Source organism: Hippoglossus hippoglossus, chromosome 10 (assembly GCF_009819705.1).
Source record: "Hippoglossus hippoglossus isolate fHipHip1 chromosome 10, fHipHip1.pri, whole genome shotgun sequence".
NCBI classification, from domain to species: Eukaryota; Metazoa; Chordata; class Actinopteri; order Pleuronectiformes; family Pleuronectidae; genus Hippoglossus; species Hippoglossus hippoglossus.
Window position 1 is genome coordinate 24,308,287 of NC_047160.1, and position 22,139 is coordinate 24,330,425.

Sequence of the window (22,139 nt, forward strand, 5' to 3'; positions counted from 1 at the left end):
TCCCGTTTGTTCTCGCGCTCGTCTCTCTGTTTTAGGGTGGAATGCACCTTTTTACTTTTCCCCCTGAATAGTTACAGAGTGGATTAGCGATTTGTCAATTTCCTGTTACCTTTCAGAGCTGCAACTCGAGCCCCATTTGCTTCTGGCTCCTGGTTGATAGCAAACAATAGGAGGGCCTCTCTCCTTTTTTTTTTTTCCAGGTTTCACTTTAGTTGGTCTGTAAGAAGAGCAGAGGTGGTGGAGGAGATCTCAGCTGTATTCAGGAGGCGGCCAACAGGAAGACACTGTTTACTTGATATTTTCCAGCCTAAGCCAAATAAGGAAACGGATCCTACTCCCACCGTTTCCTAGAAGTTGGTTGAGTTAAGGTCCTCGACACGTCTCTTAAATCTCTGATCTAATCGCGCGAGGCGTCTGAAATAACATTTTTAAGACACATCTCTGCCACGTGCACCGCTGCTGCGAAGAAAGTGAAATGTGAGTCAGTATTAAGTAATTCAGTCACAACTTCCACCACCTCTTCCTCTTTGCACTTGTGTCAGAGTAAATTTAGCTGCTCCGCACGCCCACGTCATGCTATTTGGAGTTCGTCAGGCCTGGCGGGTCCCCTCGCTGCAGCTTGGGGTTTTTTTTGGGCCCATACGAGTGCAAACACGCATGACTACCAAGTGAGTCACGGTGGGAACCTCCAGCCCACACATCCTACCGGGGCAGACCTTTCTTAGCCGGGTCGGTCGCGGCGGAGCAGGATACTCTATAAACAGTCATCCTCCTCCTCTGCAGCATTCATCACTGCCATGAGACCCGCTGCAGCTTTCCCCCCCGCCTCCTCATCTGGTTTTCATTATTTCCCCTCATGGCATATAAATAGAAATTTGCAATCAGTGGAAATGTGGGGGCGGCGGGGTTTTGGAGAGGAAGGCAGCGTTTTTTTGGACTGGAGCGTGATGACCAAAGTTTATGGAAGTTATCTCCTCAGATATTCGGGTTTGGATGATGTCGGTGGAGCTGGAGCCACATGTGAGAGTCGGTGTGTTCAGAAACGAGGTCCAACATCCACACTCGCTCTCCGCAGGATTAAAACACGACATAAAACAAAAATATGAGATCGCCGTAAAACCTTTCAGGTCCTGATAAAGTCGTGATAGTGAAACTCACTGGGTCCAAAATATCAGAAAACTACCGGATAGAGCTGAAAACTGTAAACATGTGGGTAAATAAGAAAAGCAGCAGAGTTTACACACCAGGTTTTTGGTCTGGAGACGTTTCTCAACCCACAGACGAACATTTAATCCTTAAAGTTCACTTAAAAATGAAAACCCCCCTGAACTTGGAGATGTGATATTTTCCCCCCCCTGACAGAGATGATACTATAATGATGGATTCTGGCCTGAGAGCGGAGCTGCCGTCTACTGGTGAAGGTAAAGAACCAGTTTGTGGATGTTCAGATGAGACGACGCCTTCGAAATACAAATAAATCTAGTGGCAGTGCAAACTTCTTCTTTAAAGGGTTCCTCGACAAATTAGAAAACACATTAACTTATTTATATCTGGTGGGATCCTGCACGTGGATAGAGATTCAAGCCCCTACTTCAAACCAATGGAAATTAAAGGAGTTTGTTTAATTTGTTTGATTTAAATCAGAAATTACATTGAATGATGTAATATAATCCATAGGAAAACGGCACAAATTGAAACCCTAGGAACAAATGTAGTTTTCTGGTGGATATAAAAACCCGGCTTAGAGATCAGATGTGTTTTCAGTACTTTCTGTGACTGACGCTGGATGAAACCTCCTGTGAGAAGCTGCCGTGTTCGTCAGATGAGCTTCAGGTCGGCGACAGACGGTCGTTTCGCGGCCTCTTTCCTGCTCGTCAGCCGTAAAAGGCCTGTGGGGACGACCCGGTGTTTTATCAGGTGTCAAGGGCCATTCAAGACGGAGGTGTTTCATTGGAGCTTGAGCCTCTTAAGCATTTTGCTCCTGGGTACACACACACACACACACCCTCCCACCCACCAACAGGAAGTGAAGTGTAAAACTTTCACACCCCTCCTCCTCCGAACCTTGCCCCTGTGTCTATTGCAGCGTTACGAGCTATCTGATACCACATTCTTCTCCAAAGCCCCTTCCTGCCTCTCGCCTTTGTCTGCCATTTTACGGACAAAGGTCCGGTCGGTTGTGATGATGAGGATGACGACGAGAGGAAGGAGGAGGCGGTCGGATCAATACAATACGCGACCCCTGTCAATCATTCAGCGGGGTTTCTTTTGTATTTAATGACCAGGTGTTATTTCGGCCACTGACGAGATTTGCTCCTGATCACAATGGCTCCTGTTTTTTTTTTTCGTTGACTCATCAGTATTCAAAGTGTCGCTTCCTTCCTGCAAAGTTAGTGCCGCGGCCCCTGCCAGCTCCCACAGGGCCCCGGCGGACCCGCTGGTGATTTTTTTTTTTGCATTCAGCTCCCTAATTAAATCAGCGGGGGGGTGTTTGTGTCAGCGTCGCTCTTCGTGGAGACTGTTTGTGGAAACAAGAGTCGTCGGAACGAAATCCACACAACACGCTCGGGAATCGTCCAGATTTCAAAACATCAGAGAAAATCCCCCTCGTCAAATTCAAATTACGTGGAAGAAGATTCGTGATACGAGCGGCGACGTCCCTCTGTTAACTCGGAGCTGCTCTAACTTCTTTCCTCACGTGGCCTGACGCCGACAAGATCATGTCCTTGTTCCTCTTTTAACGGCCCCAGGGGACAGTTTTGTTGTGTTTGCTGCATTCCAGGCCCCCCTACAACCACTTTTGTTCTCTTCCCCTTTGATTTCTCGAGCGAGGACAAAACCAGGCATCACACACGCAGATTAGAGGGAAAGATAGAGACTCGATCAGTTTATTAGGTACACATTGCTGAAAGGGACAGGGTTTGATAAATCAGAGTCCTTGTTGGTTGTAAGGTTGTAAAGAAAGTTTTTCTTTGTAGGATGAAATTTGTGCTGCTGTTTGAGTTTGCATTATGGGTTATTTCCCCCGTTCAAATCTCTAAGAGGAGGCAAAATAATAAAAACACATCATCATCTAATGCTCCTTCACTTGAATCATAAACCTTCTCAGGAATATAGACTGCCTTACTTTCACTGAGGTGTTCCTAATAAACTGAAGAGTAAATGTGTGTGTGTGTGTGTGTGTGTGTGTGTGTGTGTGTGTGTGTGTGTGAAGAAGAAGAGGAAGCTCTTTCTCTTTCTTTATCCTCCCCCTTCATTCCCTCTCTTTTTTTTTTTTTTTTTGAGATTAGACTATGCATCCAGACAGATGGTTCCCGTCTGCTGGCTTTTTTCAATTCACTTCCTCTCCTCTCAGACAGCCACCCTTCCCCCCTCCGCTCGCGCTCTCTCTCTCTCTCTCTCTCTCTCTATCGCTCGCTCGCTCCCTCCCCTCTCTCTCTCTCCCTCTGCCCCCCCCCCCCCTCGCCTCCCCCCTCCAACAGCTCCTCTGTTATGTGGCTGGAAATAATCTTTATTGCCCAGTTGTTCGGAAGTGACCTCCTGCCCTTGATTAGATAGGGCCAAGTCCTATCACACGATTGTGTTTGAGGTGGTGGGCCGACCCCCCCCCCAACACACACACACACACACACACACACTCCCACACCAGCCCCCCCCCCCCCCCCCCCCCCCCTTGTCCCTCTCTCACTGCTGTGGCCTTGGTGATCCAGTGTGAGGGGACAACAATGGGGGGCTTTAGTCCCGTCCGGCTCTTCTCGGCTGGGGGGGCAACAGGGTGGGGGTCACGGGGGGAGGGGGGGGGGACTTTCTTTTCCATCAGTCAGCCAGTCACCGGGTGGAAGCTGCACTCCCCCCCCCCCCTCCTTCCACAGTACGACGGTTAACCTCCCAGTTGCCGGTTGGCTCACCCTTCGACCCTCCCGAGCACGTCCCTCCTCCTTCCTCCTCCGATGACCTCCCACCCTGAGGAGCCTCCTCCAGACGCGGGGAGATAGGCTCTAATCTCCCACGCTATCAGCGGACCTTTGAGTCGGCTGTGTGGTCGGCCGACAGGTGGGCTCGCTGAAGAGATTCAGGCCTTTGTGGAGCTTTGGATGAGGCTGGGTTTTTGATCCTGTTAAAGACCCATGTTGAAATATTCAGGCCTGGTCGGAGAGAGACCAAATATTTTCCCTCCGTGTATATTTTGCTTCCCCGTCAGGTTTGGGTTTCAGGTTTGGGGCCAATGTGAGGACACTCGTTTCAAAAAATATATAATATATCCTTTGGACTCAGGTCTTTTATGACACTTTCCTTTCTTGAGGAGCACGATGTTAGTTCCTACATAACCTACATGAGTCTTTGGAGTCTTTGAATTTACATTTACGTTTTCAAAACATCTGAAATGTTCGACCTTAAAGCAAAGAAAATCTGCTGAAGAGCATCACACCAAAGGTCTTGAGACTTTTTCAGAGGTAAAAGATTCTCTGATACTTCATTTAGACCCTGGTCCCTGTGGTGGAATGTACAAAGTTCCTGCAAAGTATTCCCAGTTCCTAAGGAAACTTCCAGCAGTGGAAAAACATAGCAAAACCAATCACGACTTCCTGTGTTGAGGACTCTTTGACCTTTAACCTCTGTGCTGTCAGGACATGTGAGTTCGTCAAAGTTGAACTCTACACGTGAAGCCTCTTTTCCACTGGTCAGAAAACTCACCACAATCTGGCTTCTGTCTGCAACGTGAATGGATTCAGTCAGAATTCGCTCCCTGGTGAAATCACTCTGCAGTGGGACACAGGTTTTTACCAGTTCGGACGCTGCACTTCTCCTGAGCGACTTCACGACGCACATTGAACTTCTGTTGGCGCGTAAATACATGAGCCTAATAAATGAGACTTATTAAAAGTGTGAAATCTTAAATGCGTATAAACACAGGTAAATAAACAACAGGTTTTAATGTGTATTTCACACTTCGTTATAATTCTGCTCATATTTGCAAGAAGCAGCGATTCGACGTCCTCGGTGATTTACAAAGTCACGAATGTGTCGGGAGTTTTTCTTTGCTTTAAAACCATCCCAGTGATATATGACTGGCGTGCTCGTAAAGTGCACAGACCATTTCAAACACTGCAAGTCGCAGTGGGTACGGATTCGGTCGTTTACCCGCAGGAGACACGACATCTACACCACATCTCTGGCTCTTTTTCCACTGTGGTCGTGCTCCTCAATTGTACAAGCTCACCATCCTCTTTAATGGGTTTTCAACACCAGACTAGGTCTTTATCAAAGGAGCGACACTCAAGTCTAAGATTTTATGTAAACTATTTTTCCTAACTTTTAGTGTCGGTGCCATAACTCCCAGGGAGACGCTGCCTGCCCCCCCCCCCCCCCCCCCCCTCTGCCGCCTTGTTTGGTCTCCTCGTCCTCTGGAGCTGTAAACCCAGAACAAAACGCCCGGTGTCTCGTTTCAGTTTTGGGAATGAGGGCCCGGCTGTGTGAATAGACAGGAAGACAACTCTGATTACCTCCATAAAGGAGCTGACCTCATGTCGCTCCGTCTACCAACTCTTCTTCTTCTTCTTCTTCTTCTTCTTCTTCTTCTTCTTCTTCTTCTTCTTCTTCTTTTCTACCTTCTGCAACAGGAGAGAAAAAACATTTACATTTTTACACACAAGCTAAAATGTGTCCCATAGCGTATTAATCCGTAGAGACATGATTTCATTGTGAAGAGTTTGTCATATGAGGAACACAACAGGAAAATGTCGATATTCAGGTGAGGAGTGGAGCCCGCACTAAAAATAAAGGTGCCGACAGGAGTGATGCCGTATAGGAATAATTTTTTGTTCCACAAAGAGCCCTTTAGAAAAAGGCTCTTTTTTTAAAAATTACATTTATCAAAACTGGTTCTTTGAGGCTGGTTCATATTTTTTGTCATATTTTTAAGTTTTATTTTGACAGTCAGCCAACCCTCCTAACTTTCTTCCTTCTGGGACCGTTGACTCGACAGAACATCATATTTTTAAGGTATCAACTTAGGATCTGAGAAATTGTTGTTTTATCACGTGATGTTTCATAGATCAATTAATCAATAAAACAATCTAGAGATTCATTGATTAACTAAAATAATGAATAGTTGCTCCCTTGATTTGATGCTGTCGCTGACCTCAGATTAACTCCAATAAAAAACTAAGATCTTCAATTGGTGGCGACTCTGTGAAGAAACATTTAAGAACCTTTATTTTTCTGAGAGTGGGTCGAGCAGGAGGCCAGTTTGGTTTTGTTCCTTCTCGTCCTCGAGATGCAAACGTCTTCTAGCAACGGCCCCTTCAGATACATTTCAGGAAAAAGTCCAGACTTCAGTGTCTGACAGCAGCCACACGGAGAAGTGATCCTATCAACCACCCCGAAGCAGATTCGAGTCTTTTCTCGTCCTGCAGTTAAAATAAATCGATGCCGCTCAGAAGAGATGACGACAGCTCTGTATCGAGTTCCTTTCAAATGCTTCTAATAATCACGTTAGCGTGTGTTTACGTTCTGACTTTTACAGTGACTGCACCAGGTCCTGTGGAAAGTTTCAGGGCATCTGCTTAGCAGCGGCTCCGCACCCCTCCCTCCCTCCCTCCCTCCCTCCAGGGTCTTCAGCCCCCAAATCCAGAGCAGGGGGGTCCGGAACAGGAAGCTTAGGAGCTGGAAGGAGGGGGGGGGGGGCTCCGGATCAAAGCGAGAGGACACAGAAAAGGCTTATCTGTTGTTGATTTTAGGCTTAATGCTCAAGCACAGGGTTCTGGAGATGTGTCAGGGAAATACAGCGCTGGATCGTTGAATCTCCAGCCTTTGTTTGTCCAGGTTGTTGAAAGTCTGGGTTCTCGTACAGTTTGTGATGCTGCTTTGAAAGAGAAAGCAACAAGCGAGAGGAGATAAGAGGAAAGAAAAGGGGGGATTAGGCGATGAAACGAAAAACAAACGCACCCTAATGCGACAGAGAGAGAGAGAAAACTTCCAAACTATCAACCAGGACTGTTTCCTCTGTGGCTGCGAGTTTGCTTCCTCGCAGACTTCAATCCTTTCTATTCCCTCTCCGCTTGCTCTTTAACATTTCAATTTCAAACTCTGCGAGAGGTGCGATTCTATCTCTGCCTCCTTCAATGGCAGCATTATGCCAGAGGGGAAATTGGACCTCGAGGGCTGCCACTTTCCTGTTGTAGACCTTATTAAGTACGTCCCTCCATAATACGACCCAGCTTGACTCTCCCCAGACCACACCCCCCCTTCACAGAAGCGGAGCTGTCAATCACGGCCGCGGTGTCGGACTCCGGCGTCGTCAGCTCGCGGAAACCGTGATTGGCACCTCGTAGGATTGTGTGCATTCTCTGAGGGAGTGCACGGAAATTGCTGGTGCACCACCGGGAGAAATTCTTTTCCACATCGCCGCCCTGCCAGAGTGTTGTGTGTGCATGTGTGAAGCTGCTGAGGTCGGAAGGCTGCGATTTGCCTCACGAAGCAGTTTGAGTGCGGAGATGTTGACCATTAGAGTCGTAGCATGCAGATACGCAATCCTGCTCGCCATCCTGTGGAACAGATACGACGCTCCGGTGGTTTTCCAAACTCTCCCCCCAGTGGACCCAAATTTCCAAAGTAATTTTCCTTGCAACCCAAAATTGTTGTTGTAGACTACTGTGCAGGCCGCTCTGATCTCTGCAGCTTCCAGGGCAGTAAATCAGCAGCAGATAAAATGTTGCTCTCGGCCTTCCTGACGGAGCCGGACCTCGGGAACGTTTGGCACCAGAATAAAAGACTAGTTTAACTTTTGTTCCAGAATATGTTCAGGACACAGTTTGATCTTCCTGCAGTTCCTCCGTCATATTCTGACTCACACTTTGGAATGAAAACATCAGGATTCCTGTTTGTTTCTTTCCTTTATCGGTTGTGACGCGTGTGTTTCCCATTTGTAATGATTCAGAAGTGATTGGAGATAAAGCATGCAAAACACAACATCTTTAATGTGTCCGCTCTGTGCACTCGCTGCAGACTTTCTCCAGCTGACCTCCGGGTATAAAGTCTGGAGGAGTCGAGGTGAGCACACAGCAGGAGATCTCCGCAGCAGAATTTATACCTTATGCCTCTTCCTCCTGCACCTGAGCGCTCCGAAGATTTCGTTGTTGTTGTGAACACGACTGAGTCGAGAATCTCCAGCTGAAAACGTGTGTGTTGTTCTGCAGGAACAAACTCGGAGACAAGGCCATGTTTGTGTAAAGCTGTTTTATGGCGTCTAAACATTTGTCTCCAGTGTGGCAGGCGACAGATTTGGTGTTTGGTGATGTCACATCCTGGGTGCAGTGACGATGTGAACGCCACTTCGGTTGTTAACTGTTGTTAAAGACGTTAAATTCCCGCTCGTACCCGTCGACAGCCCCGCAGAGCAGATGGAAAAACTAGCTGTCACGCGGGGGCCTATAGCTTTTTTCGCCTGCATCTGTTCCAGGGCCGTGCTCGTGGAGGCGGCCAGCTGTGGAGGCCATGTGAGAAGTTGAAAGGAAACTTCAGCCGCCCGGCGAATCTCACACCCTTATGAATCAAGAGAGGAACACTTCGGTCGGACAAAAGGAAAAGCGGGAGAGGAAGAGAGAGGGTGAACGAAAAAGTGAAACCAGCTGTCTGGAAGTGCCCCGTCTTTACGACGCGGCAGCGGCGCATGCTCATAACCTCGTTCAAGTCTGGCCACAATCAAACGCTCAATTTGCCTTTACAGGAATATCGGAGATGTTCAGCCAAGGTCGATCTTTGAGGGGAGAGGGGGCGGGGGGGGGGTTCAGCTGCCCTGGAGTATTTGTGCCTTTAAAATATATATGAGGTGTAGCGAGTGTAGACAACAAAGGCCCCCTCTAATTCTTTCCTTTCCCGAGGGGGTGCAGAACGCCCTGCGCCCACATCAAGCCGCACCCCCGCCATGAAGTACAGGTGCAACTTTAAAAGAGCTCTCACTGAGGGCGGGCGCGACGCCTGCAGCTGCAAAAAAAGAAAAAAAAAAAGGTCCCCCATGTTTCTCCCTGAGGTTTCCTGTCTTTCACCAGCTCCTTTTGTCACGTGATCATTTTATCATCCAGGAAATATTTGTTTGAATTTCGATAACGAGAAACTTTGACTTCGGACAAACTGAGTTTCTGTTTGCACGGTGGTGGTGGAGGAGCTGCTCTGCACAGACACCAGAGCGGAACTTTTAATCTGAAGGTTGAACGTAGATAAAGAAAACAAAAGTGACTGATCAACATGTAAACTGTTGTTATGCATCAACAGAAACTTCTAACTAACAAGAGGAGACGCATTTGGATTCTTGATTCAGATCCACTGCAGAAAGAGGAATTTAAAGAAAGTAAAAAAAACTTATTCTTATTCTTGTCATGCATGTTTTGCATTAGGAAAACATTCTCATTTTTAGAACATATTTCGTTCTTTGACTTGATCAAATATTCCAGCAAATATTGAGCAACTTTTAACCAGTAACACTGAGGAAGAAGATTTTATTTTAAGGCCACTTGCACAACTGAGATTGTTTGACAAATTATTGAAACCAGCTCAACCAGAAGACCGAAATCCTGCCAAATGTTAAGTCCTTGCTCCAGATAACTTCCGACCACTTCCTGTCAGCTCCCAAGTGAAATGTCCAGAGTGAGTCCATGTGAGAACACAACAGGAAAATAGACAAGACGTTTTTTAATTTGTGACAGACGCAAAACTGGGAGAATACAAATATCTCAGGGTTAAAAAAGAGGAGCGGTGCACGTAGAAGACGCAGACGAAGACGTCAACTTGGACAAACAACGCGATTCAAGAGCTTTCGCAGATAAGACTTGACACTGAAGTTCTTAATCAGTCTGCAGCAGGATTTATCCGTCATGTCCTGCTTCCTGCCTCCTCTACCCCAAGTTCCATACGTTTTCTGCCTTTATCTGAATGAACTTAAGTCACAGGTTAAGATTCTGAGAGGCTCAAACTTCAAACACATCTGTCCCCCCCCCCCCCCCCCGCTGCAGACGCTCCTCAGCTTCTCCCTCATGTCTGCGGACGTGGAGGCCGATGATGTCACCCGTGCTGCTCTCAACTATTCTTTGGACTTTACGACTTTCCCTCTGCTATCTGCGATCCGGGCCGCGGATAACAAAGTTGTCAGGATGCCATTAAAACGGCAATAAATTGCCCCGATTGGGTGAAATTGTAACTTGTCATGCTAAAGGTTGCTGCACTTCTCCGACTCCGCAGCAGACGGGTTGATCTAGTATTGACCTGAATGGGTCTATAAAGCAGATAAGATAAATCTGGCATCCTCAGGAAGTTCACTGTAAGAGTTTACGGCCCCTAGAAGTGAATAGCAAACTTGCGGAGGTCACGAACTGAACCACATTATCCAGTTCGGCTACAAATCTGTGATAATGTGTATTTTTTAGCCTGGACAGGATGATCTCACCAGGGAAGGAGGTGTCGGTGTAATTGCATAATGCACCGATGTATATTTATCGAAGCCTTTGCACCTGGAGTTGACGTTTTTACGTCTCTACTGATGAGGGCATATTTATTTTTCCTTTAAAGATCCTTTATTTATCCTTTTATAGTCGTGGTCCTCCCGCCTGGATGTACAGTTAACAAATGCAGTGACACCTACAGCCTTGAATGTTAATGAGACGGGCTAATCAATGGTCAGCTATTCTCCGAGCAGAGGTCGCGCTCCCTGCAGAGGAAGTGCAGCGCTATCATCAATCTGCTGAGGGAGGCCTGCATGAGAAAGGAGCTGGAGGTCGTGGGCGGGGTTAAAAGTTTAGTGCACTGTAGGTGCCAAACAGTACATTCAGTACCCCCCCCACCCCCCCGCCCCCATCTACATGTCAATGGGCCCCGCTTGTTGACTTGGTATGTTCCACTTCCACAGAAACTCTGTCGTCGTTCATCATTTCGTCTTTGACAGCCCTCTTCCCCACCCCACCCCATCCCCCCCACTCCTTTTAGGGCCCGACCAACTTGGCCGTCTGATTCAGGAGGGACGGAGGTCTGCTGGTGTAGTGGGGGGTGAAGTGGGTGGGTGGGTGGGGGGTGGGGGGGTTGAGACACATTGAGTTTGCCAAGTCAGGCAGAACGATCGACAGGAAGCCGGGCAGGAAGGAAGACGAGCCTCTCCCCATGAAGTGCCATTGTTTAGGTGACGTGACTTGAAGTGGCCAAAAGTGACTGTTGGTGGCGGTGGGCTCCTCCGCCGCAGTGACCCACTTCTCAGGGTGAAGCCGACGGAGCAGGGAGACGCAGAAGAGCAGCTCCACGTTCAATGCTTTAAACGTTACGGTTCAAAACTCTGCTCCCGTGGAGAGAGGAAGTTACTTAGTAACTCTACAGGACTTAGACAGGTTCTAATGAGTTTACTGTGTCCTTCACGAGACTGATGAGGATTATGTGCGAGTTCAGGACGAGCAGCTGACGCCTCAAGTTAGCTTCATCCTGATCAAATCTAAAATCTTAATTAAAAATGTATATAACTATAAAAAAATCATGTTTTCCTGCACTTAGTATTATAGGTTCATCCTCATTCTCTTCAACATCAAGCAGATGTTTTCGAAAGGATTAAAAATTCTTATGACCTGGGTTCATGTTTTGTGGCTGAAACATTTAGTTTCTCTGGAAAAGCTTTTGGCTCAAAGTGAAAAAATAAGTCGATTTTTGATTGATAGATTATTAATTGATCGATTATTTGCTCTACAATTCATATTCTCCTTGGATCATATTTACCAAACGAGACCTAAACATAAAAATGTAAATCTTTGCTTTCGCAGCCAAGAAAAACTAAAAGCTGACCCTGATTGATGTTTTGCATTAATAACAAAAAACCCATCATATACGTCAATGTGAATTCCATTGTAGTGTACTTTATTACATTGAAGGTAACACGTCATGTACATAACAGCTGCAACATGTACTGTTGTGTTTTCTTGTAACTTTTCTTGTAACTTTTGCCTAAAAAGCTCCATGAAATGAATTATTGGAAAACTGTCTCCCTGCACATGCGAAGTATGATCAGGCACAAAAACTTAAAGAATAAAGTCCAGACACCAAATACAAACAGCAGTGATGTCCCCGTGTTATGTCCCGCCCCTAACAACAGGAAACGCATCACAACCAGGAAGTGACATCCATCTCACCTGTGAGTGGCACCAAACATTTTGATCCGCTCACCAACATGTTCATGACACGAAGCTTCTGAGACTCACGTTGTTTCCTGTTCACAAAAGAAAGTTGTTATATGTTAATGTGACTTTTTCTTCTTTAAATCTGTCAACAACCAACGTGATTTTTCACTGAGCGACAGTTTCACCTGATTTTAAAAAAAGGACAAGAAGCTGAATCCAGACATTTAAACGTTCAACGAGTCTGAGGTGAGTTTAACTGATTGTTTGAAGGTTTTGACTGAATTTGATCAAAGTAAATGTTGAAGTTTAAAGTTTCCATTCATATTATTTTATTTATTAATTTAATGTATTGCCACGTAGGTTTTTCAATGTACAAGGGATTTGGTGTTTGATGCATAACAAATCTATTAGAACAAAAAGGTAAAGATAAACCAAATTAAGAAGCAAGTACTGAAGCATGAAACAATATGACAATATGAAATGTGTCTTCATGTAAAATGAGCTAAACAGCTTTTTTACACTTGTGGTCCCAAATAAAAACAGACAAATCAAGATAAACAGTAATTTAATGAGAGAAATAAGAATAAAATCCAGTGTCTGTCTGTCTGTCTCCTGCAGCTTCTGGGGCGGGGGGGTGAGTCGGTTCACCTGGGTCACCACCTGCACCACAGTGAAAAGCTCCATCTGCTCACCAGTCCACCTCTGGAACGCTTCTCTGGCCCCGTCGAGCTCTTGGCCTCGTCTCCCCCCCCGACTGAAGATCAGCCAGATAACGTTATCTCCCGACCAATCGGACGCCTGGATCCATACCTCATCCCTCAGGTAGGCTTTCCAACAGATGAGCTGGTTGAAAGAACCTCGCTTTTATGTGTGAGCCAACCAATGGCAGCGCGGGGATGTGATCCAGGGCGGAGGACGGGGCCAGCCGGTGTTCTGTGGTGTTTGTTGAGGTAACGACGAGTGAGGGATAAAATGTCATTGTTGTTCAGTGTGGATTTACCTGCTGGGCTGAGTTTACTTTGCAGTGCAGAGGCTGCGGCTTGAACTCGTGTTTTTTCCTACTTTTATATGAAGTTTGTGGAAAAAAATCTCATGCAGCTATTCCACAAAACTCTGATGTTAAATAATCTTTTCACCAAAATTAAAAATGTATTTCTTGGGTATTATTTCTTTAGAATGAAACTCCGGTGCAAACCCTTTGACAAAAAACATTTTGGATTATCCAGAGAAATTCAATCATCTGAATTTTAGTCTTAAATGCATTTTCTATTTCTTAAATATGTTTACGTAGTTATTTATATATGTTTTATTTAACGCTTTCCTTCTGTGATGCTGTGAAACTGTTATTTTCAAAGGGAGAAGTTTTGTTAATTCCTGGACTCTGATATTTCATCATATCAGTCGAACTTGACATACGTCTGACATTTAATTTATTATTTTGTTAAAAAGGCTTTTGTCATAAAACGGACATTTAACTCGTTCCCTGTGGAAGAGAATTTCCCAAAGCACGTCAAAGATAATTATTTTCACTTCCATTGTGTTGTGTTGAAGTCGGAGATCTGAAAAACTTTCCTAAGGCAACTAAAAAGCTTGATGCAGCTACAGGAAAGTAAACTTTTAAAAGTGAAGAGTTTAAATGTACTTATCATCTGCAGCAGACACATTTCACTCTTTGCAGTTGAAGTAAATGTTTGAGTCCCTGCAGGAAACCCCTCACCCCCTCACCCTCTCACTGAAACTCTGTGTCTTTATCTCCACACTTGCAAGAAACACTTTCCTTTCTCGCTTCTCTGAACTTTCTCTCACTCCCTCTATTGTCCGTCCTGGCGCGGCCGCTCCATCTGGCACCGACGCAGTATATAACACGTCATAAAAGATACTTGCTAATATTATGTGACCCAGGTCGAAGCCTTGCGAAACACTCAACCCTGCAGTTTGCTGTTAAATATTGGACTCTACCCCCCCCCCCTTCTCCACCACCTCTTCCCCTGCGTCCGGCCGGGACCAAACAGATGCCCTGTGTTTGTTTCCCCTCGGGTCTTTCCTGATTGCGCCGGTCGTCTCTAATCTAGCCGTTAGACAGCAACCAAATTCACGAGAAAACCCATTTGACACACATGCTTCCACTTTTCTGTTTGTCGCCCCCCCCCTCCCCCCCCTCCCCTCGCCCCTCCACTCCGATGCCGGCTTAATTCGAACTATTTCACCTTCATTAGGCTGCATTTCAAGCTGCGGGGCACAGGTAATGCAAAGCATTTCCCCCTTCAAATTGTAGGCCTGAGCGCCGGTTGCTAGGAAGTGGAAGAGCCTCAATTGCAGCCATTTCCTCGCCGGTGTACTGAGAGGTCCTATTACAGCGTTTAGGTCGGGGCAATTGGTGTCATTACAGGCAGCCAACTTCCCTCCACCAAAGTAATGAATTAGCCCGAGCTATTTAGGCCGTATGATTGCAGTTGCCAGGGGAGATGAGTATGAAGTGGGGGGGGGGGGGGGGTAATTATGGTATGTATCCCTGAGCGGATGTGTGCCGGTGTGGGCCGGCCACGGGGGCGGTTTCCACACTTGTGTAATGGCTTAATGTAGCTGCTGACAGGCGGCCGGGGGAACATGGAAAGGTGCTACTGTGCTCTGCTTGTGGGCTGTGACTGACGGGGCCGAACCACGCCAGCCCGCTTTCACCCCCGCGCCTCATTTACTTCAGACGACTCGGTCCAAAGAGTCGGGTTCTGCGCCGAACGGGTCAGGAGGGATGAATAAAGCTGATTGAATATAATTGTTTACAGAAGCATTTGAAGGTCTTTTGTTTGCTTGAGAGCGTAACGTTGTATTTTCATTTAACTGTAACTTGAGCCAGTTGTTTACAAGCAGGTAAGGAAACCATTAACTCTTGGAACGCTGATAAATTACCCCAACAATAAAACAATAGTGAACTTTGATTGCATGGCCCATTCATAAAAAACGCAGTGAAAACAATAGCTACTTCATTTTCATTGGGTGAGCTCTGAGGGGTGGGGGGGGGGGGGGGGGGGGGGGGGGGGGTTGTGAGCTCTGTAAAGCTGTTTTCAGACAAATGCGGAGATCACGTATGATTGTTTTCAGCACATTGACACTGGCGTTGGCCTTCATCACGTCTTCGTCAGCGTCTTCCACGTGTACGGCTCCTCTTTTTCATCCTGAGATATTTGCATTCTTTTGGGGGTTTTTATTCGGGGGCCTTCAGGAGAAACTCCAGAAAACCTCTGCAGCAACCGACTCCGGACAGTTTCAGGAGATTATCATCAATGTGTGGTATTTACACGCAGGTTTTTCACAAAATGAAATAAACAAGCTTTGACTAACTTGTTAAAGAAAAGGAGGAGGCCAGAAGACAGGGGTTCGCAGCCCGGAGCTGAATCGTGAGCGCCATGCGCGGCGGTGGTTGTGGAGGGGTGGGGGGGGGGGGGGGGTGCTTGTTTTCTCAATGGGAAGTCGAGCGCTGCAATAGGAACCCTGCCAAAAAAAAGGGCTTCACCAAACAAAGAGGCCGGTCGGAAATAATGCTGGTTGAGGCTTGTTGGGCCATCCACAGGCTCCTTTCCAAGCTGCTGTAACCAGCTATAAGTCTTTTTATGGGGACACCCTCGAACAGGGGGGGGGGCCCCCCACTAAGGACAGGAACTTTTACATTTCTGCCTGAATGGGCCCTCTGCCAGGGGCCGAGTTCAAAGTGCACTCTCCAGTCATTCGATTTAACTACTTTATGTTTTTGATAGGCCGGCAGGAAAGCACAGGACCTGAAGTAATAGATTTTCATTCTTTGTTTTATTAGAATCCGGTCTGAACGGGACAAAACCTTGTCTCTCACACACACACACACACACACACACACACACACGCACGCCCATGCACATTTAATTTCTGGCTCCCGGCCGTTCCCTCTGCTTTTCCTCTCCGTCCTGTCGACCATATCTCACGTCAGTAAGAGCAGAAAAAAGTGCAGCCTGATTATTTCTCAATACAAACACCATGTGTCTGCTGCGTTCATGCGTCCGTCACTGTGTCTCTTCCCGCAGCTGCTTTTCCCCTCAGTCTAATGAAATGGCAACGGTTCCATGTGATGCACGTGTGTCCAACATTTATTTAGTCTCAGCAACCTGAAATACATTTCGCTTGTTTTCTTTGGATTGTGAACTTTTGCTATAGACAACGTTTCTGTCCACTCGGCTGTTCCACCTCCCGGGTCAGAGAGTGAGTTTGCACAGAAACTTTAACCACATGAACCCTTTGAAACCAAAACCTCCACATATCACCAGCCCACCGTGGTTTTGATCAACAGATGAAAGTAATTAATTTGACTTTAAAAACGGCAAAAAAAGAACCAGCCGCTGCTTCATGCTGCAGTTTTCTTTCTGCAGAACGGACCATTTGCAAAGCAGTTGCGTATCGGGCCAGTGATCTGCACAAAGCCAAACTTTCATCCTTATCTCTGCTGGTGAGCCACTGTTGGTGGGATCCTGCCAAATGGCACCAAGGAGCAGGAGAGTCTGCACAACGCCACCTGGTGGTCGTGGACTGGTGCAAAGCTCTGGCACAGGCCTCACATGAGCATCATTGACAACTTCAGGCAAGAAAATGTGAATTAAACATGTTCTCCCCACAGAGCAGTTTGTGGGGAGAATATATTTAAGTAACAAAAACAAAACTGCAGTGCTTCAAACCATCCAACAGATTATACTCACATTAAGAAATTCCTGAAATTCCTGACAAACTTTAATTATGATTGCATATATAATTACAGAAGTGTCTCTAATGAACACGTACAGCACATATATACGTTCGGTTACTTCACCCTTTTAGCACAGTTATATGTTGAATTAGGTTTAATTCAACTTCGCAAAACCAGTTCAGATTATTGGTCTTGGCACAACATCAATTTTACCGTTGCACTCCCATAAGATCGGAGGACTAGTGAGACACACATTTTACGACGACTCTTCAGAATTGATGCAGCAGCCGCCTGATGTTTGGTCCCTGGAAAGATTCAAATTCCCATAATGCAACGAGAAGCATTGTTTAGTTAAATCCTCTCAGCCTTATACATTTATGCATTATCTTAACTGCAATTTATACCACAGGCTTTTGGTTAAAGATTTGAAGTTATGAGACCTCCAGAACATTTTCTGTACATTTTCCTGAGTTCATGTCTAAAAGAACGACTTTAGATTTTGTTCACCGCTGAATTTTGTGATTTCCTGTTCAAAGTATTACTGTAAAACCTCTGCTGCGTCTTTCTTATTTACTGGATTGATTGATTGATTGATAGATTGATGGATACTTTATTGATCTCTGTGGAAATGTAGGCAGACCTGTCAGAACAGTGCACATCTCATACACGGTGTCTGATACGTCTTGTTACATTCCTGAAAAGAAAGCGATATGAACCAGAGCTGCTTCAAAAGGTTCCTGCAAATACTTTTTGTTTTGATCTACGTTCTGCACCAGATGGGTGGGGGGGGATTCTATTTCCACATTGGCGTATACAAAGCATCAAATCACTGTGCTCTCCTGCGGTCGACAGCGTACTTGGAACGAGTCGAGTGATCCTGACGCGGTAACAACCGCCCGTCTGGTTCACCAACCGGAATACAACAAACCTAATGATTCACGTGGAGGCCCTGGCTCTGTGTCGTGGTGAGCGGCGGCGGCCTGTAGCGGGGTGGTGTGCAGCGAGGATGAAGTCATGCTTCTCCCCAGCACGTGTGTGAGAGAGTTTCACTTCCCACCTTTTGGGAGAGAATGAGGGTTGCATGGCAGCTTGATGGATGGTCTCTTTGTGCACACGCTGCTTTGCGGGAATAAGATGATTTCATGTGGTTTGCGAGGCCGCACTGTTCCTGTTGCTCCGGAGCGCCGCAGCAATTAGCGCAGTCACCCATTACAGTTGCTGTATGATAGGGCTGCAGTGAGTCTAAGTGGGTGTGTGCACGTGTTTGTGGATGTGAAGCCTCACAGGACATAATTTTGAAAACCACACTTGTAGCTTCTTGAGACGACTCTGGCAAATATTTGCACAGACGAGTGAAATACGCGTTGAAGCTTTGCCAGTAGACGATCCAGAGCTGTGCAGGGCAAGACAAGAAAAACAGTATCCTGTGAATGATTGGGTTTCATTTTGCTGAATGGAACGAACTCCCATATAATCAATCACAGCAGACGAGGATTTACTGCACTTCGAATCTGAACTGTGGGGAGAATGAAAAATGTTGAGTCATGTGATCGTCGCGAGGAGCAAACAACACCGAGCGTGTACGTACGAGCTTCCCACCAAAACCAAAAACCGTCCTCTTCAGTGAAATGTTTTTATAACAACTTGCTGTCAGGAGCAGAGCAGCACATTGCAGAGTGAAGTTTGTGTTCGTCTGTGAAAAGTCTTGAGTTAGTGTGGAAATAAAGTTTCTGAACTCTGTCCTCTCCTCACGTTGGTGATGGTTTGTGTGGATGATCTACGTGCGACACAAAAGTTATGAGTGAAGGCGCATGACAAATCATAAATTACTGCGTTTGTTGTTCCGGCGTGAAGACAAAATCTAATCATAATAATTGACCTCTACTTCCTCTTCCTCCTCCTCTTCCTCCTGGGGCCTCGCACCACTCCACCTCTCCTTTAGTTATTTGACACTGCAGGAGACGCCAGGCATTCAGGGCATTCTTTGTCCCCGGAGAAAGGAGGAGGGAGACGGGGGGGGGTGAGGCAGCGAGAGGGGGGGGTGCTGGAGGGGAGACAATGCAAGAGGTTCCACTCCGTTCGGCTTCAATAAGAGCCCCCCCCCCCCCCCAAAAAAAACACTTTCCATACACACGCACGCTCCTCGACCACCTCCTGCCTCACGGAAGGGGCGGAGCTGAGGGCAGCGAGGCTCTGTGGAGAGGAAGAGGAAGCTGGAGAGACGATGCTGCCGTGTCGGTTGTGACCTGCAGCGCCTCCGGATAATCTCCTGAAATCATCTGGAGTTCGGTGCAGCTCTGAAAGCAGCTGAACTGAATCTCGATGTATCTCAAGGTTCAATCGAGACGAAATAGAAAAAGACAAATTGATAATTTTTGAGTCATAGGTGTTCAGGTTGAGCTCTCCAGGATTGAACCACTTCCTAATACAGCGGAGGAAAGTCCCAGTAATGACACGGTGGACATCTTGGCCATTTACACGGGTCTCAAGTCTGAGGTAATGTAATTTGTCTCCGTGTATTAAAGTCCTCAGACTTGGAGGCAGATGCCCGCTCTTATTACAGCGCGAGCCGAGGAACAGACCAACGAGGAAAACAAGGGAGCCAGCTCCAGTCTCCAACGTGACGACGAGCCAAAGTAGAATGTAAAAATAATCCAGCATAAAATAATTCCACCCCAAATGGTCTTTTAAAGACACGTTACAGGCGGTAATCATGAATGTAAGCGACGTCAGCCGACCTCAGCCTCAAGTGGGGACGTCCAGCGTTACTTTGTGGTGTAACAATTACAGTGGTGGCCGGAAACATGGAGTTACTTTTTTATCTGACCTGAATATTAACATTCTTCCACAAAACCCTGAAAGAAATATCTCTGCTGTCACGGAAAAAATTTACAGCATCTGCGTAATGTTTGTTTTGGAACGAAGGAACTAGTTCTTATTACATTCCCCGTTGTACAATGCAAGTTTTGACCATGTGGACCGTCAGTGCTGTGTGTGGTTTTCACCTGGTGATGCCGATGTTGGAGATCTGCACACCACTGATTTATTTCTCTGCACACGAGCTCTTCTGCTGACCTCAGTGACCACACTCCACTTTTGTGGCTTGGACGATACGTATGAAATTCCCAGTTGCTGTGAAAATCTCAAACAGAACCTGCACACTTTTCTTTTCTTTTTTTTTCCCCAAATGAAAGACATATTTTTTCAAGTCTCCCATCAGTTAGGTGCATTTCTTTGTATTTCATATTGTTTGATTTATAGGCTACGGTTAAATGTTTTAGAAGAAAGGTTGTTTGCTTTTTTTTATTAGAGCCAGATGAGAAGATTGATACCATTCTCTTGTGGAATGGAGCTGGAGTTGGGGGGGGGTGATTAGCCTAGCTTAGCATCATGGCTACATCCACAATATTATAGCTGCTTTCAGACATGCGCTGAACTCTGGTGATTCTCTGGAGTGTCTGCACGTGTGAATGCAAACGTCCGAGCGAGCTTCTTCTGCGTTTTAAAAACAAATGACCATATCTACGACTGATAAAGTGCAGTAAAGGCACAAAAACCCAGTCAGTAACTTTGTATCCGCCTGTGGCCAGAACCTCACCCGCAATCACAAATATCCACTGGGGTTGTTCGGCTTCACATGAAGGTTGTGCAGCTTAAAACGGTTTCACTCGAGACGTGTGGTTTCGTGTGCGGCGGCTGGTTCAAAATGTCAAAGGTTTTTCATTTCAGAGCAGCTTCGTATCGAGCTGCACCGGGAATCCAAATGTTGGTTAAAGATGTTTTTAATATGGTCGTATCGTCCTCTCTCTCTCTCTCTGTGTGTGTGTGTGTGTGTGTGTGTGTGTGTGTGTGTGTGTGTGTGTGTGTGTGTGTGTGTGTGTGTGTGTGTGTGTGTGTGTGTGTGTGTGTGTGTGTGTGTGTGTGTGTGTGTGTGTGTGTGTGTGTGTGTGTGAAGCAGAAAGACGGAGTCAGTCCCAGAGGCCTGTGGATAATAATAATGTTGCAGCAGGAGGATTGTGGTCTGCATTCTGGAACACTTTATTAGGGGGAAGTCTGCAATTACATATTTTCTGGGTAAACATTAACTAGCTCAGTATCACAAGCCTTCACTACACCAGCGGCAGCTCGGACTGAAACATGCCTGACACGGCATTAAAGAAAAACTGATCTCGCTTTGATGCACATGTGAAACGGGCAGTGGCCCTCGGATCAGGGCGATGGTGTTAATGTTGTCTCACATGTAATGCACACACACACACACACACACACACACACACACACACACACACACGCACACACAGGGTGACAGGGGATTAGCCTGTTAGCTCAGGTGAAGCCGAGCAGACAACAGGCAAGAAGCCGGAGTGATGTAACCTGTCAATCAAGGGATAATTATGCATAATTTCAAACCTCTGTATTATCTAAAGGAGCAGAAAGCTCTGATTAACATTGGAGTGAATGGAGAGCTCCTTGGTTCTCCTTCCGTTTAAGAGCTCATGGAGCCAAAAGTTTAGATCTGATACATCTCTGCATTTCTGTGAAGAGAACAGTACGATGACAACATTCACCAAATAATATTACTCAGCAAAAAGAGACTGAGGCTGAATGAGATCGTTGCAGAACTGGAGAAGGTGAAAGAAAAGTTCAAACTGAGAGAAGAGTATTGAGAGGATTTAAAACGCAGAGTTCAACAGGTAACAGAGGAAACAGAGAAATACAAACAGATATGTTAAGTGTCTGAGACATATCTGTCAGGAGCTCAGTGAGGAAGTGGCCACAATGAAAAATGAGAAACAAGTAGCTGATGACGCTGCGACTCGAGAGGCAAGTGAGCGGGAAGTAGAACTCAGACAGAAGAACGAGAATCTGGCAAATGAAAACCTGGATCTCTTTGAATTGCTGCTGCAGGTGACGCGTTTCAGTGTCGGCCTCGATGCCCAGCTCTGCGAAACACAGACGACTCTGCTGGGTTTTACAGACGGACTGGAGACGCCTTCAGGAGAAATACAGAGAGGTCAGGGAGAAGCTGAAGTCTGAAACACAGTCAGATGTTGACCCGCACTCCAAAGATCCAGCTCCTATCAGAGAGGCAGGTGGGAGCGAGCAGCCAGGAGCCTCTGGAGGAGGAGGTGAGCGCTGCACCAGCACCTGAGTCTCCACAGGGGAGCTGCCTGGAGCACCGAAGAAGAAGAAGAAGAAGAAGAAGAAGAAGAAGAAGAAGTTCACTCGCCTCTTTGCTTCTGGCTGAAAACAGAGGATATTTTCTCAGTATTAAGAAAAAAAACTTT